The 18,212-nt window shown below is 38.6% G+C and overlaps 1 protein-coding gene across 2 annotated transcripts in view; it reads right to left on the reverse strand.

Moving 5' to 3' along the window:
- The window catches only part of CLYBL (citramalyl-CoA lyase), a 460,951-nt gene that overhangs the window by 303,525 nt on the left and 139,214 nt on the right, over positions 1–18,212 (reverse strand). Inside the window, exon 1 of one of the 2 annotated variants that reach the window (XM_073670408.1) lies at positions 6,579–6,704. The exons of the other annotated variant lie outside the window; for it this stretch is intronic. The gene's annotated coding sequence lies outside the window, so the exon portion shown is untranslated. Of the gene's footprint in view, positions 1–6,578; positions 6,705–18,212 lie in introns of those variants that run through there. 2 annotated transcript variants of the gene reach the window in all.

Raw genomic sequence — 18,212 nt, forward strand, 5'->3', positions numbered from 1 at the left:
GACTCGATGCAGTGAGTGGGCCCCTGACATGCGCTGAGCTCACTGAGTGACAGGACACTGCTCACTAAACTCAGCACAGTCTGTTGCCTCAAGCCACAGTGCATGTTGATGCAGAAATGTCAGTCAGATGGATTACAGCATGGGACACTGGATAATTTCATTATTTTTGGTTTGTTTACAGGGGACAATGGCTTCAGGGAATTAGGTGACAATGATGAGAGATTCCTTCAGCACCCGGCACTTGGGAACAGCGCGAACTGTACTGCTGATTGCCAAGCGACGGTACGTGTAATACTGATGCGGCACATGGTTGCCACACAGGTACACAAGGACATCTGAGATACAGTTTTTTCCAGTACCGGAAATATCAGGATGTGTGAAAGAGCGCTAAACTGCATTGTGTACATTGGTTATATATAATATCTATTCTTTTACACCTCTAGTTATTTTTATAGTGTCAACAAAAAGGGGTGATTCCTCAAGACTGACGTTTTGTACACCACTCTTAGGCCACATTCACACGTTCAGTATTTGGTCAGTATTTTACATCAGTATTTCAAAGCCAAAACCAAAGGCGGTGAAGGTAGAGATATACGTCCGCGCCGCTGAAAAATCCTCAAATCAGGAATGGAACAAATCGAAGGAACAGTATAATAGAAACACGTCACCACTTCTGTATTTTTCACCAATTCCTGGTTTTGGCTTACAAATACTGAACGTGTGAACTTTACCTTCTGGAAGCACTCCCATCAAAGTTTTCATCCCCTTAATATATTGCAATCATTGTAGAAACAGAAAATCTCTTTTCCCTGCTTGAATCATTCTCCTTTTCAACTCCTGATCCAGCTGCTCCACTCCTCCCCCTGCCAGGGACTTTTGCAGTGACTCATGACTCATACAGAGAAAACAGACCTCCTGTTTCTATATAGGGCTTAGAAGGATTCAGCTAGTCAGTTTTTAATCACGTGATGTCATAGACCTAATGGAAAAGAGAAGAATTAAATGGATAGAAGGGCAAAATAAGCAATTGTAAGTATACAATGCCATATAATATGATGACTGCAGTATATTAAGAGGATAAAAACTTTAATGGAAGGGGTGCTTTTTTAATGAGTGGTCCGCTGGCAAAAGATATGTCAAATTTGTTAAGAGGCATGCACATCTTAATAAATTTTGAAAATTTTTCAGATGCAGTGCATCAGTATAACATTGCCATCCATGTGCAAAATCCACTACATTTGTGTTATAATTTGCAACACTTTTGTAGCATTGTGGAGGGCATGAAACCACGAACCCTCCGCTAAGCTCTGCCCGATTTTCAAAAAGTTGGTGGAGCTGCCGTAAAAATGCCAAAAGTTGAAATCTTGCAAATTTTTTGTGCAATTTTGCAAAAAGCTTTATGCCAGAATTCTGACGTAAACTGATGAATCTACCCTTTAAAGTCTAGATTTTTGGGAGGAAATCAGGGTACTGTATATAAAAGGGAATCAGTGAGCTGATTAATGCTGCCTGAACATGTAATTTCAGCCATGTATGCTTTACTTTGAAAGACTTTGGCGTTTCAGAAAAAAACTACTTTGAAAATCAAGCAAGGGTTATGTGTTTTGGATAACTAGTTGGAGACGGTTGATCAGCCTAGTACGAAGCAGCTTCTCCACACCTGGACAGGGTTCTCCCTATACATACAGTTGTGCTCAAAACTTTACATACCCCAACAGAATTTTTCCTTTCTTGGCCTTGCTTCAGAGAATATGAATGATAACAAAAAAAAATTTCTCCACTAATGGTTATTGGTTGGGTGAAGCCATTTATTGTCAAACTACTGTGTTTTCTCTTTTTAAATCTTAATGACAACCAAAATCATCCAAATAACCCAGATCAAAAGTTCACATACCCCAGTTCTTAATACCGTGTATTGCTCCCTCTAACATCAATGACAGCTTCAAGTCTTATGTGGTAGTTGTGGATGAGGTTCTTTATTTTCTCAGATGGTAAAGCTGCCCATTCTTCTTGTCAAAAATAATCCAGTTCCTGTAAATTCCTGGGCTGTCTAGCATGAACTGCGCTTGAGAACTCCCTAGAGTGGCTCAATGATATTGAGGTCAGGAGACTGAGATGGCCACTCCTGAACCTTCACTTTGTTCTGCTGTAGCCAATGACAGGTCGAATTGTCCTTGTGTTTTGGATCGTTGTCACGTTCGAACGTCCAAGTACGTCCCATGCGCAGCTTCTGAGCTGATGAGTGCAAATTTGCCGCCAGTGTTTGCTGATAACGTGCTGCATTCATTTTTCCTTCAACTTCTACTAAGTTTCCTGTGCCTTTGTAGCTGACACTTCCCCAAAATATCAGCGATCCACCTCCATGCTTTACTGTAGGAATGATGTTCCTTTCATCTTAGGCCTTGTTGACCTCTCTCCAAATGTAACATTTATGGTTGTGTCTAAACAGTTCAATTTTGGTCTCATCACTTCAAATTACCATGTTTCAGAAGTTTTGAGGCTTGCCTCTGTGCGGTTTGGTGTATTGTCGGCGAGCTAGACCATGCAGCCCAATTTTCTTCAAGTGCTTCCTTATTGTGCATCTTGAAACAGTCACACCGCTAGAGTCCTGAATTTCAGCTGATATTATTTGTGGATTTTTCTTTGCATCCCGAACAATTTTCCTGGCAGTTGTGGCCGAAATCTCTGTTGGTCTACCTGACTGTGGTTTGGTTTTTACAGAGCCCTTGATTTTCCATTTGTTAATCACAATTTGAATGCTGCTGACTGGAATTATCAATTCCTTGAATATTTTTTTGTATCCCATTCCTGTGTTATACAGTTCTATTACCTTTTCCCGTAGATCCGTTGACAATTCTTTTGCTTTCCCCATGACTCACAATCCAAAAACGTCAGTGGCTGGATGAAAGATGCAAGAGTCTATCTGGATCCCAGAAACTCACTCAGCTTTTATGCACACACACTGATTACAAGCAAACAGGTCACAGGTGAGGATGTTACCTTTAGTAGCCATTCAAACCCATCTGTGTCAAATTCTGCGCATGCTATCAGGCTGAAATCACCAAGGTATGTGAACTTTTGATCAGGGTCATTTGGATGTTTTTGGTTGTCAATAAGATTTAAAAAGAGAAAACACAGCAGTTTGACAATAAATGGCTTCACCCAACTAATAACCATGAGTGGAGAAAAAGTTTTTTGTTATCATACATATTCTCTGAAACAAGGCCAAGAAAGGAAAAATTCTGCCAGGGTATGTAAACTTTTTATCTAAAACACCAAAGTGTTTCAAAGTAAAATATACACGACTGCAAATACACCAGTGTCTGATTTATTTTGTCAATGTTTTGGGCAGCATGAATCAGCGGACAGATTCCAGTAACTAAACACGTGAAAGATCAGTAATCTGTGGAGACCACAAATTTAAAAATCCAGGTGACCTATCTTCATTCTCTTTCCATTAAATTCAATAGGAGACAGGAAAACCACCATCAATCTGACTCCATGTAGAAGTCACACTTCCTCTTCTTTTTTAAAGTAACTAACACAAATAATGGCATTATATTAAAAGCAAGCTGTATATCTCCTATATCATGTCTCGTCATGTACCAAATTACAAAACAGGACATATAATACATTTAGTGCATACTGCCTATGTTAACAGATACCCCTGCAGTCTAGTAGAAATGGCTGGTATCCTAGACAAAGAGCGCAGCACTAACAAGTACTTTTCTATAGAGCTTGTGAGTATAAGGCTGTGGTCACATGAGCGATGATTCTCTCATACAAAAGAATCAGCTTTATTATGCTAATGACACTGGGCTCAAACTCTTAGATAGACTTGTATGGGTGTGTGTGACCCGAATTCCAGAGCCACTCGCAAAATGCATCAATTTTTTTCTCATGCCGAATCAGCATCAGAAAAAAATAGCTGATCTGCACTACCCCATAGAATAACATTGGGCTTAGTGCAATTGAATAAAACATCAGATAGCACTCGGCCGTGTTATACGCTCATGTGAGCAAGCCCTTACTCTGAGGCTGGATTGCTAGATCTGGCCAGCTTCAGTGCCCCTGTGTTTCTCTGATGCAGCAGGGGCAAGCTGCTTCTGCGGGAAGGATCGGAGAACACAGTTCCGGCCAGAGACGTAACATCCGAACTGCCGTCATTCAGCAGCACACAGCTGCAAAGGCCCCTAAATCTAGAAAGCATGATAAACCCATTTAAAGTTATGTTTTTAGTGCATGTCACACAATTTTGTGGAGTGAAGGACAGTAATATAATGTGCAAATCTTCAATGTGTTGTACAGTCCCCACATGTTGGCAACAAACAAAGCCCAGCAGCTTTAGATCCAGGTGGGTAGTCTGGCACACCTCATAGCAGATCACACTTAGATCTGTCTGCCATATCTCTTACAGGAACAGTCCAGAATGCAGAGCACAAGTTTACAGAGACGCACACCCTCTCCACACGTCTCTAGTTTTCCTCGGTGAATCACGCCACGAAAGCCTCTTGTTTCAGTTGACAGCTCAATTAGTGTCTAAGGTCACAGCATTAGAGGCCATAGCTCCGCTTTCATCCTCAAGTTTCAGGACCATGTTGCACACAGACCAGTCTCGAATGCGACACCATCTCACTGTAGTGGTCTCAGTGAATGAACGCTGGTGCAGTCAATGGCTGCAGGTCACTTTAGCATCCATCACTGTATTGACCCAGAGACAATATTTCTGGTCAACTAGTTCCTCCACTTCTAAAGTAACCAACTGGTAGTAACCATACCAAAGTCACTTGCCATTTCAAGACCTATCTAGCACTTTGTGTGACCCAGTGTTAGAATTCTAAATTTGACAGCAGTCCTGAGCAGGTCTCTCAGCCATCATTGTGCCAAGACAACAGAGGTACCCTTTGGTTGCCTGGGCTCAGTCGCATACTTTCGCCAACTAACATTCGCTGCACCTAATCATGGGAGATCTCTCATTTTATATTCCAGACCCGTCTAGAATTGGGCTTGTGTAGCGCCTCACTTTAGGTGTCCTACACAGGTGATCTGGGACCTCAACCAGCCTGTGAATCAACTGCACACCAATCAATAGTTCAGTGCCCACAAAAATACATTGAAATGTATGCAAATCTGTTAAAGTGGTCATGTAACATATAAACCATACAGGGCAGTTTTCCTGGCTTACTATATAAGGATTGTGGTTAGGCATTGCATGTAAGGTGCCCTCACTTAAAAAGCTTTGCTCACATTAGTCTATTTAAAGGATCAGTGCCCATAATATACAAGTAGTATAACAAATGGAAAAGAAGGAACATAACATGGTATGACATAACTCCCATTAGATAGTTAACTTAATGGTCCAACTCAACAATACAGTCCAAGGATGTCTTCTGTAAGGGGATTTTCCAATACTTCTTGATTCTGCCCCCTTGCGTACAATTTTCAATAAATAAAAAAAAAAAGCCACCAAAACTGTCTAGACAAGTTGACTGCACAATGTTGACTGACCTCCTGGCCCTCTCTATTCATGAATAATGACCTCTCAGAAGAGGCTGATGTTGTATGCACCCATGTAACCTCCTCTGACATCTGTCACTGTGCCGCTATAAATGAATATGAGACGCAGGACCTTATAGCGGATCATTATACATGCACAGAGAAACCTATGTTCTCTGTCAGATGATCTGTAGAAACAGCTGAAGGTGCAATTTCATAGAGCTGAGAAGACATACTCAGCGATATGTAGGGAACAGAAGAAAGTTAGTGGGAGGCTGACAGTATGGAGTGATGTTGTGCTGTCATAGCTAGCACATTTAAAGCAGACATATAATACAACAGTATATGAGTAACCCTTTAGTAACTACTATGCATTAGAGAAAAATAAAAACCTGGTCACAAATAGCTTCCTCAAGTCGAGCAGTTATGAAGATGACTGGCAAAATCAGGCTATTTCATTAACATTTGATGATATCAAGTTATATCCAGTTTCTAATTAAGAATTTAACATATTTCTTTCTCTCAAAAAAAAAAATATCTATTTTGTGATAATAATCAGAATTCCTAATTTCTGACGCCTGGATATAATGCACATTCAGAAAAAAAACCAAACAAATAAAAATCAAAAAAATGTGGTCATGATCGCACACTGAAAAAAGTTACATGAATGTAACATATGTACAGTGAGGTGGAAATTCTTATTACTGCTAATTAACCAACATCTAACAAATTCAAGAATATAACGTTAAAGACAGCACATTTCACACGCACGTTTTAAGACTAAAAGAATAAGCTGCAGAAAACAAGAATATATTACTTAAAAATGCAACAATACAGCAAAAATTCATAATGAGCAAATTAATTAATTGGTATAAAACTAAAAGTGTAATTTTAGTTGTAAAAATGACAAGAAGGTAATGCAAGTTCCAATCCAGTTCACAAGTAAGCACAAAATGTAACTTCTACTTAATGCAAATGCATTTCACTAATACTCTATTTCCAGACGGACAATACAAGAGCACGGAGCTCCAGAAGAGGTGTACAAGTACCACTTGTCCCGTTTTGTTTTTTCATTTTATTACCTTATTAAGAAAGGCGTTGGAGAAAGTTCTAACACATGACACAACAGTAGACATCCTTGGCCTCCATCTCTTGTCTTTGGCTATTTTCTAACAATCATGAGCTTGGCACCTTAAACCACTTGAATGAGAAGTGTAAACTAAATTCAGTCAGTGTCCCTTGGACACCGCTAAAAAAAAAGTTTTGCCAAAACAAATCCAAGATCACAGATACCCCCCCCCCCTTCTTCTTTCTATACACACACTCCACATTAATTAGATCTGGCTGAGACTTCACACTCTTATCATGACTGGCAAACAGTGCCAAGTCTTTTGGTGTGAAAGTAGTCAACTGCCAGCTCAACTGTGCTAACTACAAGTTAACAGAGAGCTGGAATTTAATGCTTAGGATTATACCTCACAAACTGAAACACACAGATTTATGGCTACACATAAAAAAGCAAGCCAAGTAGAGCGAATGTAGAGGTTTTATTGACTTCTTCAAGACAAAATAACCTGGCATATTAGTTTGTGCATTCTGCAACAGACATTCAGACCCATTGTACTACTCAGAAGAGTGTAAAAAGAAACCCTACTGTTTGAAATCCAGCGGAACATCCCCACAACAGAGCACAACTGTTCCCTCATGCATGAATGGGAAGGAGATGAAAGGAAAGATGGACTTCTGAGGTATAGCAAAAACAAAGACAACAAAAGTGCTGATCATGAGGGAATGACACAACTCATTGCTGAAAAAGGGATGAGAGAAAGGAGCACAGACAATGGGGTAGACGGCTAAATGACACATAGAAGAATTGAAAAATCTACAGAAGTGTCCGTTCTCCTCGCACTTCATGAGAAACAATTAGATATTGGTACAGCTGCCATAAAAAGATCACGGAAACCTGTTACCATCGTCCAATGTACATGCAGCAATCCACACCAGCTTTACATTCATTTAATAATGCCATCTACCATTTACGCCAATTGCCAAAAAAATAAAAGGCTTAGACCTCAATTATGCCATGTGAGAAATATTTGCATGAAAATGGCTAAAATACTGCTTAACCAGGTTTTTGGACATTTTTCAAGGACTTAAAGTGAAAATGTCATCAGTCAAATGCTGCCCTACTATAGAACTGATGGCACCGTGCATAACAATATATAGACTAAGATCTGCTGTGCGGGATTTTAGAGGAAAATCAAGCCTAGAGCTAGATCTATCATTTGTCTCATCTTTTACACTTTTTGTGTATAGTAAAAATTCAAACAGATGTTGGTCCTTATTCAATTTAATATTTTGAATATGCAATTATGAATTATGGAGGATATTTACTAAGCTACATGCCCCAGAATTCTGCATCAATTTGCAAACTAATTTTTTGTTTTTTTTGTTTAACTTGTTTTGCACCACATTACAGAGTAAGCCGACTAAAGGGTGGAGTAAAGTAAGAGAAAATTTTCTAAAGACGTACCAAATGTAGTCGGGCATGAACAAGATAATTCTAGTAAATTGATCTTATTGCATTTCTGTTCGTGGTGTTTTTAGGCTTTGTTACTATAAATAATGTTTTATCATTCATATTGAGATACAACAACCTTAGTACAGTTGCCAGTCCATGAATATTCCCGCAGGCTGTGATTTGTCATACGTTATCAGTATGTAAAGAAATAATCCATATGAAGGGTATTATTTTTTTATCTTTAATTTTTAACATCTTCAACCTAAATATCACAATTGGGCTTTCCTGCCCAATTTCAACGGGTCGTGGAGAGACCCTCTATGCCTATAGTTCTTTTATCTGGTATGCATGCAATTTTCTAGTTTAAAGGGGATGTCCAGGACTGACCTTACTCATGACCTGTCTATAGGATAGGTAAACAATATCAGATGGGTGAGAAGACCAACACCTGGCACCTCCTACCATCAGCTTTTTAATCTCTATCTGAGGCTGGATGTAATCAGTGTATGGAGCCAGAGCAGCACAACTCTGCATACATTGTAGTGTTGTTCTCACATACTGCAGCTCAGCTCTTCCTCAGTACCCAGGAATGGCCACTACATTGTGCACAGCTGGAACAGCTCAGCTCTGCACAGCACTCACATCAAGCCTCCATGGGAGCTGAAAACAGCTGATAGTAGAAGTGTCGGATGTTGGACCCCCTCCAATTTGATACTAATGACTTCTTCTATGGATTGGTACACAATAGTTCAGTCCTGGGCATCCTCTAAGATTATAATTAGGAGGTTATCTGCAATAATGGGAATGACTTTGCAGTTGGAAAATTGTGCTAAATGTTACAGACATTTTATGTTCTGTGTTGATGGTATTTTATCCTAGGAAAGCAACTTGTAGCAAACAGCTACAATCATTTCATAATCCGTAATCAGGGCTTTGGAGTCGGAGTCGTGGAGTCGGAGCCCATTTTGGTAGAGTCTGAGTCTGTATAAAATGGACCAACTCCGACTCCTAAAATATATAATAAATTGGGTACAGTAGTTCAATGCAGTTTGTGGGGAATATTTTTTCATAAGAATTTGGGAAAGTTATGAAATGTCCTATAAATGTCTGTCCTATTCCTGATCTAAGGGTCTAGACTTTTAGCTGAGATGAATCTGTGCTACAGTAAATTTATCACTTAAACATGAGCCGTGTATGAAGGAGTCGGAGTCGTGGAGTCGGTGTCATGGAAACTGAGGAGTCGGTGGTTTGGCTTATCAACTCCACAATTCAAAGAATTTCTACACATCCTGACTTAAGGAACAGATACTTATTGTTGCAATCATTTTAGTCTCACAGATATTATTATTATTAGCAATAACCTTTTACTATGGCACCTTCACTCTTCCGAAACACCTAGCTGAAAACATCTAGTCTGGCTAGAACACCAATAGTAGACATACTTAAAAAATAAAGTTGGTTTTAGTCCACATATTCCAAAGCCTGGGAAAAAAACTTCCATTCTCACCAAGTCTATTGACTGTTATTATTTACTGAGTAACATGGAAGAAGATCACAAAAGTGAAAAGCAGTTATTGACCCTGTCAAAATACCTGATTAATGAATAAACGCTGTAATTGATTAGCAGAGATGTGTGAATTAAAACAGATCTCAGCATCGATAATGAGCCTGGTACAAAGGTAGCTGACATAAAATGCAAAACGATAGCCTGCAGCTATATCTCATCAAAGACATGCCTCCTTAAAAGGCAAATGGGGAAAACTGTCTCAGTGCCTTGTCCTTAGCAATTCTTTTGGTCTTTTCTTTTGGTAATGATGCAATCTATTAAACCACCAGCAAAATGTTATGGGAATTACTCATCAATCCACCTTCATACATCAAGTGAGGATGCTAAATGGGTCTATTATCTTCCCACATCTTTATCATTTAAAGAAAACCAAAACTTTTTTTTCATGTGACTTTAAATAAACTAATGCAACTTCCTGAAAACTCAGAAAAGTCTTCCTTAGACCATTACATATCAACATAGACGCAATGGGCACGGTGTTAGTTTCAACTAAGCGAGTCATTTCAGTTACTTATTAATTTCGCTTTTGTATAAATGCCTAGCTAAAAAATAAAACATTGTAACAATACTTAAAATACTATCAACATGCTAGGTTTTTTACATTTACTGATCTTGAATCATTATATTTTTTGTCAACCTTTATATGTTATTTCGTAAAATCTATTATTTTTATTTCATAACTTAAACATGTTCATAAAATATGCTTTGCTAGCAAAATCAATGTTCTAAAAGGTTAAAAAACCCATCCACCCATATTACTTGAATTACAAGGACATGTCTCTTAAGACATCTCTCTTGCCATATTTACTCATGTTTTTGCCAAGCTAGGAGTACATTTGGTGTCCCTGCTCAAGAGGCAGCTGTTGACGGACATAAGAGGCTGTGTTCAGTGGAAAACATACAAAGTATTCATTCTGGTGCCTCCGCAGCATGCCTACCTGTCTAATTAGCAGCAGTGTTCATGTTGGACCTGCTGCACATGTTCAGCCTCTGGTGGGGTTGTTGGCTCATTTCGTTATTAAAGATGATGACACTGCTAAACTGATTAACACAAGAACAGTGAAAGAAAGCACAAAGCAGAAACGAAAACACATAAAGCCAGACATTTTGACTACAATTTAGGTCGAGTAATTCATTAATATTAAAATAGTTTGGTTAAATATAAATTATTTGTTCCTTACAGAGTAGAAAAATGTATTATAATACTCGGTCTAAAAGTATAAAAACGTAAAAAACAATTATAGAAAAATATATCCAAACAGATTAAGATCCACCAAAAAGTAATCAGATCTAAAGCAGAGAAAATATGTTTCAGGAATGAATACGTGTTCGGAACTTCCATTCTCCTGAAGGTTAAGGACTATGAATAGACAGCTAACCTGAACACAACATAAATCTGAGAAAGGAAAGAAATGTGCCAATTAGCCCTTTAGTTTATGATTCTTTATAATCGATTATTATATATCAATTAGAACTGCCCTAAACCACCGCAAACAGACATTATCTTCTTCACTGCTCTAGACCACCACCAATACTGACAATCTACATCATAGTGCTACATCATAGTGCTAGACCACCACAAATACTAACATTATCTCCTTCAGTACCCTAGACCATCTCAAAAACGGACATCATCTACATCATAGTCCTAGACTGACATTTTCTCCTTCACTGCCCCAGAAAGCCACCAATGCTGACATTATCTCCTTTACACTGCCCTAAACCACCACAAATACTGACATCATCTACAGTCTTGGCCGAAAGTGTTGACATCCTTGAAAATTGTTCTAGAAAATGAAGTATTTCTCCCAGAAAATTATTGCAATTACACGCGTTCATTTCCCTTTTGAGTATTTGAGTAACAAAAAAAAAAAAAAAAAAAAAAAAGGCAAATTGGACATCATTAGACACAAAACTCCAAAAATGGGCCGGACAAAATTGTTGGCACCCTCAACTTAATATTTGGTTGCACACGCTTTAGAAATAATAACTGCAATCAATCGCTTCCTATAACTATCAATAACTATTACACTTCTCAACTGGAATTTTAGACCACTCTTCTTTTGCAAATTGTTCCAGGTCTCTTATATTTGAAGGGTGCCTTCTCCAAACAGCAATTTTAAAATCTTTCCAAAGGTGTTCAATGGGATTTAGATCTGGACTCATTGCTGGCCACTCCAGAACTTTCCTGCACTTTGTTTCCATCCATTTTTGCATGCTTCTTGAAGTATGTTTGGGGCTATTATCCTGCTGGAAGACCCATGACCTAGGACGCAAACCCAGCTTTCTGTCACTGGGAATTACATTGCAACCCAAAATCTTTTGGTAATCTTCAGATTTCATGAAGTCTTGCACAGAGTTAAGATATCCAGTGTCAGAAGCAACAAAAACTCAAAAGATCTTTTAACCTTCACCATATTTGACTGTAGGTGGTTATAGGAAGTTTCGCCCCCAGCAGTTCGGCCCCAGCAATTTGCCCTCAGCAGTTCGCCCCCAGGTACATTTCGCCCCTATCATTTCGCCCCCAGGAAGATTCACCCCCGCACATTTCGCCCCCGCACGTCAAAAGTTTACATACATTTCATTAGTATTTGCTACCATTGCCCTTAAACTGAATGAATTGGGTCAAACGTTTGGGATATCCATCCACAAGCTTCTCACAATAGTTGGTTGGAATTTGGGCCCATTCTTCCTGACAAAACTGATGTAACTGATCCAGGTTTGCTCGCACCTGCCTTTTCAGCTTTGCCCATAAATTTTCAATAAGATTGAGATCAGGGCTTTGTGATGGCCACTCCAAAACCTTGACTTTGTTATCCTTAAGCCACTTTGTTACCATTTTGGCAGTATGGTTTGGGTCATTGTCCATTTGGAAGACCCATTTCCGTCCAAGCCTTAACTTCCTGGCTGGTGTCTTGAGATGTTGCTTCAGTAATGCCACATAATCTTCTTTTCTCAAGATGCCATCTATTTTGTGAAGTGCACCAGTCCCTCCTGCAGCAAAACAACCCACAACATGATGTTGCCACCATCGTGTTTCACAGTTGGGATGGTGTTCTTAGGCTTCCAAGCTTCTCCATTTTTCCTCCAAACGTAACAATGATTATTATGCTCAAAAAGTTCAATTTTAGTTTCATCAGACCACAGGACATGTCTCCAACAATTAAGGTCTTTGTTCCTGTGTGAATTTGCAAACATTAATCTGTTTTTTTTTATGTTTCTTTTCTAGCAATGGCTTCTTCCTGGCAGAGTGGCCTTTCAGCCCATGTTGATACAGTACTCATTTCACTGTGGATATTGACACAATCTTACCAGCTTTCGCCATCATCTTCACAATGTCTTTTGCTTTTGTCCTTGGGTTGATATGCACATGTCGGACCAAAGCATGTTCATCTCTGGGACACAGAACCCGTCTCCTTCCTGAGCGGTATGATGGCTGGACATTCCCATCTTGTTGGTACTTGTGTATAATTGTTTGTACAGATGAACAAGGCACCTTCAGATATCTTGAAATTGTACCCAAGGATGAGCTAGACTTGTGCAAGTCCACAATTCTCTTCCTGATATCTTGGCTGATTTCTTTAGACTTTCCCATGATTCTACACAAAGTAATAGTTTAAAGGCATAGTGATCTTAGTGTATGTAAACTTTTGACTTTGCAGCAAGTAATGAAAATGCCTTAAAATATTCTCTCTCTCTCATTATTCTGGCATTTGGCAAATATTAAAAATTAAAATTATGGTAATCCTAATTGACCTAAAACAGGAAAGGTTTACTCTGATTTTATGTCAGATATTGAGAAAAACATGCATATGTGTCTCGTTATATAGTGTATGTAAATTTCTGGTTTCAACTACCTCTTGAAGCTCATCAAGAGAATGCCAAGAGTGTGCAAAGCAGTCATCAAAGCAAAAGGTGGCTACTTTGAAGAACCTAGAATATAAGACATATTTTCAGTTGTTTCACACTTTTTTGTTAAGTATATAATTCCATGTGTGTTAATTCATAGTTTTGATGCCTTCAGTGTGAATGTACAATTTTCATAGTCATGAAAATACAGAAAAATCTTTAAAAGAGAAGGTGTGTCCAAAGTTTTGGTCTGTACTACATATATGTGTGTATATATATATATATATATATATATATATATATATATATATATATACACACACACACACACTGTATATATATATATATATATATGTGTACATATATATATATATATATATATATATATATATATATATATATATATATATATATATATATATATATACAGTGCCTACAAGTAGTATTCAACCCCCTGCAGATTTAGCTTGTTGACACGAGCGGAATTAACTTGGCATTGTGACATTTGTACTGTAGATCAGCCTGGAAGTGGGAAATGCACTGCAGCAAATTTTTTTTTTTTTTTTTTTTTAAAAAACGTTAAAAGTTAATTCAGAGTGTCATTTATTATTCAACCCCTCAAACCACAAGAATTCTGTTTGGTCCCCCAAAAGTATTAAGAAGTAGTTCAGGCACCAAGAATAATGAGCTTCACATGTGTGGATTAAAGATCTCTTTTGCCAGCCTTTTCTGACTATTTAAGACCCTCCCCAAACTTGTGAACAGCACTCAGACATGGTCAACATGGGAAAGACAAAGGAGCATTCCAAGGCCATCAGAGACAAGATCGTGGAGGGTCACAAGGCTGGAAAGGGGTACAAAACCCTTTCCAAGGAGTTGGGCCTACCTGTCTCCACTGTTGGGAGCATAATCCGTAAGTGGAAGGCTTATGGAACTACTGTTAGCCTTCCACGACCAGGACAGCCTTTGAAAGTGTCCTCCCGTGCCGAGGCCAGGCTTGTCCGAAGAGTCAAGGCTAACCCAAGGACAACAAGGAAGGAGCTCCGGGAAGATCTCATGGCAGTGGGGACATTGGTTTCAGTCAATACCATAAGTAACGTACTCCACCGCAATGGTCTCCGTTCCAGACGAGCCCGTAAGGTACCTTTACTTTCAAAGCGTCATGTCAAGGCTCGTCAACAGTTTGCTCATGATCACTTGGAGGACTCTGAGACAGACTGGTTCAAGGTTCTATGGTCTGATGAGACCAAGATCGAGATCTTTGGTGAAAACCACACACGTGACGCTTGGAGACTGGATGGCACTGCATACGACCCCAAGAATACCATCCCTACAGTCAAGCATGGTGGTGGCAGCATCATGCTGTGGGGCTGTTTCTCTGCCAAGGGGCCTGGCCATCTGGTCCGCATCCATGGGAAGATGGATAGCACGGCCTACCTGGAGATTTTGGCCAAGAACCTCCGCTCCTCCATCAAGGATCTTAAGATGGGTCGTAATTTCATCTTCCAACAAGACAACGACCCAAAGCACACAGCCAAGAAAACCAAGGCCTGGTTCAAGAGGAAAAAAGTCAAGGTGTTGGAGTGGCCTAGTCAGTCTCCTGACCTTAACCCAATTGAAAACTTGTGGAAGGAGCTCAAGAATAAAGTCCACATGAGACACCCAAAGAACCTAGATAACTTGAAGATCTGCATGGAGGAGTGGGCCAAGATAACTCCACAGACCTGTGCCGGCCTGATCAGGTCTTATAAAAGACGATTATTAGCTGTAATTGCAAACAAGGGTTATTCCACAAAATATTAAACATAGGGGTTGTATAATAATTGACCCACACTTTTATGTTTAAAATTTAATAAAATTCAACTGAGCAACATAACTTTTTGGTTTGTAAGATTTATGTTTCTGTTCATAAAACCTACTCTCGTTTGCAGTTTGAAGGCTCTAACTTATTTGCATCTTATCAAACCAGCTAAATCTGCAGGGGGTTGAATACTACTTGTAGGCACTGTATATATATATATATATATATATATATATATATATATATATATATATATATATATATATATATATATATATATATATATATATATATATATATTATATATATATACACTCCCTCCTGCCTTTTGTGATTAGCAGCTTTTTTAAATAACATTATTCTTTTTCTACCCACCAAACATCTATGCACCTATGCTTACTATGAAGAGGTATCAGGGTTACTTTCTGCTTGGCATACTTTATAAACATTTTAAAGTATATGCTAACACCTTCTGGTGTAGTGCTAGAATATGGAGACTTGTCAACAGAAACAAATTATTTTTACCACAAGATTTAAATCTGTAACATAAAAAACTAACTCTAATGAAAGAATAAAAATGTTCTAGCTATATGGTCTTATGCAATTTTTGATCAGTGAGCTGACAAAGAAAAATAGCTGCTACAACTAAACAAAATGTGGGACTCATTTATTAAGCAAAATTAACTTGCATCTGATTTTGAATATCTATAGAGGGTAAAACATAGAATAGGACTGAAATCACTGAGCATACCAAGTCCTCATATGTACTAATATAGGCCTACCACGTATAGTTCTATATCCAAAATCTAGACCAATTGGTACTTAAGTACCACCATCTAGGTAAATACAGGATGATAGATAGTAACGGGACAGACAGGATTACTATTTTGCATCATGTACTGCATACATACACTGTATATTACCCTAAAATTTAAAAGGACTGTATCATCAGTAAATGACCTATTGTTTAAATCATATTTTTGTGAAACATTTTTTCTTTTAAATTAGCAATATTTTTTCATATCACGATCTTTATTAAAAAGAAACAAAATTAGTAATCTTGCAATTTTCACACTGGCACTGGGGCTAATTTAGACTCTGACTTCCTGTCCTTTCAAGAAGAGGTTATATCAGTTTCCATATTATCAGTGGCAGGTTTACAATGACTGGTAACACTTCTATACCCAGCTTCTAACACTGGATCCACCAGTCACAATAGGGGATGTTACACCTGACCCTGCTTTTCCCTTCACAATGACCTTTACACAGGCTCAATAGATGCTCCAAAAAAAAATAGGGTCGGAGTCTTTTAATTGTGGCTACTGAACTTGTGGATTTCCTAAATCAACAGGAAGTAGGAGACTAAAAATTGCCATGTCCAGTTGAAAATTTCAAGAATTCTCATTTTTATTAAAAAGAAAACCTTTCATGCCTTAAAGAGGTTGCCCGAGACCTTTAACATTGATGGTCTATCCTTAGTATAGACCATCAATGTCAGATAAGTGGGTGTGCAACATACAGCACCCCGCCGATCAGCAGCTCCTGATGATGGCAGCGTCAAGGGAGTAGTGTCCACGGCCAGGTCCTGTACATCTGCCCCCTGTGAAGCTCCGCAAACTGAGCACATCCGTCTACCATGGGCACCGGAAACAACTGATCAGCAAGAGCACTGGAGGTCGCAACCCCAACGATCAGACATTGGTGACCAATCCTAAGGATTGGCCATCAATGTTAAAGTCTCAGACCAACCCTAGAAATAAAAATGTGTTTTAGTGTAAGACAATATGGAAATAATTTAGAGAGAAGGACAGGAACTCAGTAGAAGCCTAAACTAGTAGTATTAGAGTTGGTAAAAAGTAACTAAGCATAACTAGTGGTTGTTTTAGATATGCAGATTACGCCTTTTCCTTAGAGTTTGATAAATATTTTTTAATGCTTTTGGTAAAAGAAAACAACTTTATTGAGCTTGTGGTTTATGTATGAAGTCACTATGTGACTGCAGACTTGTGAATCCTCAAAGCGCAAACATTGCATGCCTTCAGGACTCTCCAGTGCCAGGAACAATCGGTCTTGTGCCCCTAAGTATGCGATTTGCATACTTCTGGCCACAGTCCGACTAGACATGTCTGGCATCACTCAATTCTTTTGTATTGAGCAAGACCGTGCTCGGCTAGTCAGCACGAAACCCTATGCTTGCAAATGGCATACTTGTGATAACGCGCCCCACGCCCGCTTCCAGCACCAGAGAATCCTGACAGCACACGCGCGTTGTGAGGATTCACAAGTTTGCAGTCACATACAGTGCCTGCAGACGTGAACTTCAAGCCTTGACAACCGCTTTAAATGGTGGGATGAAGTAACAGTTTAGGAAACACATGAACACTAGCTATTACCCAAAGCAACGAAAGAGTGGAATTATGTTTTGCAAAAAAATATTTTTGTAAAACTAAGCAAAGCTTTTATTCTTAGTAAATGAAGCTAAGAATGGATTTTTCTTTAAATGATTTTGTTTTTTGTTGTAGGCTTGGATATTCCCACTTAAAGATTTGTGCCAAAATCACAACTTACTAACTATTGCGAGGATCGCCAAGTTATTAATTGCTGCATACCATGTGCATATTGTGAGTCTTCACGGCAATTAATATGGTTTATCTAGAATGCCAAATCCATATAAAGTGCAATATGAGAATGCTATTAAAAAAACAGCAATCCTCTAAATTCCCTAGCTGCTCCAGTAACGCTAGTCCATGTAGGTCTCTGTTTTCTTTGCTGCAGCAATCATATACCATATATTTACATGACTGCTGCAGCCAATCACTAGACTTCGCTTAGTGGTGAGATATACATACATACATATACATATATATATATATATATATATATATATATATATATATATATATATATATATATATATATACACACATACACACATATATATATACATACACATACAGCCCCTCGGAAAAATACACAGC

This window comes from Phyllobates terribilis, unplaced genomic scaffold, assembly GCF_046119375.1.
Source record: "Phyllobates terribilis strain yellow unplaced genomic scaffold, ASM4611937v1 Scaffold_2__4_contigs__length_985480577, whole genome shotgun sequence".
Classification (NCBI taxonomy): domain Eukaryota; kingdom Metazoa; phylum Chordata; class Amphibia; order Anura; family Dendrobatidae; genus Phyllobates; species Phyllobates terribilis.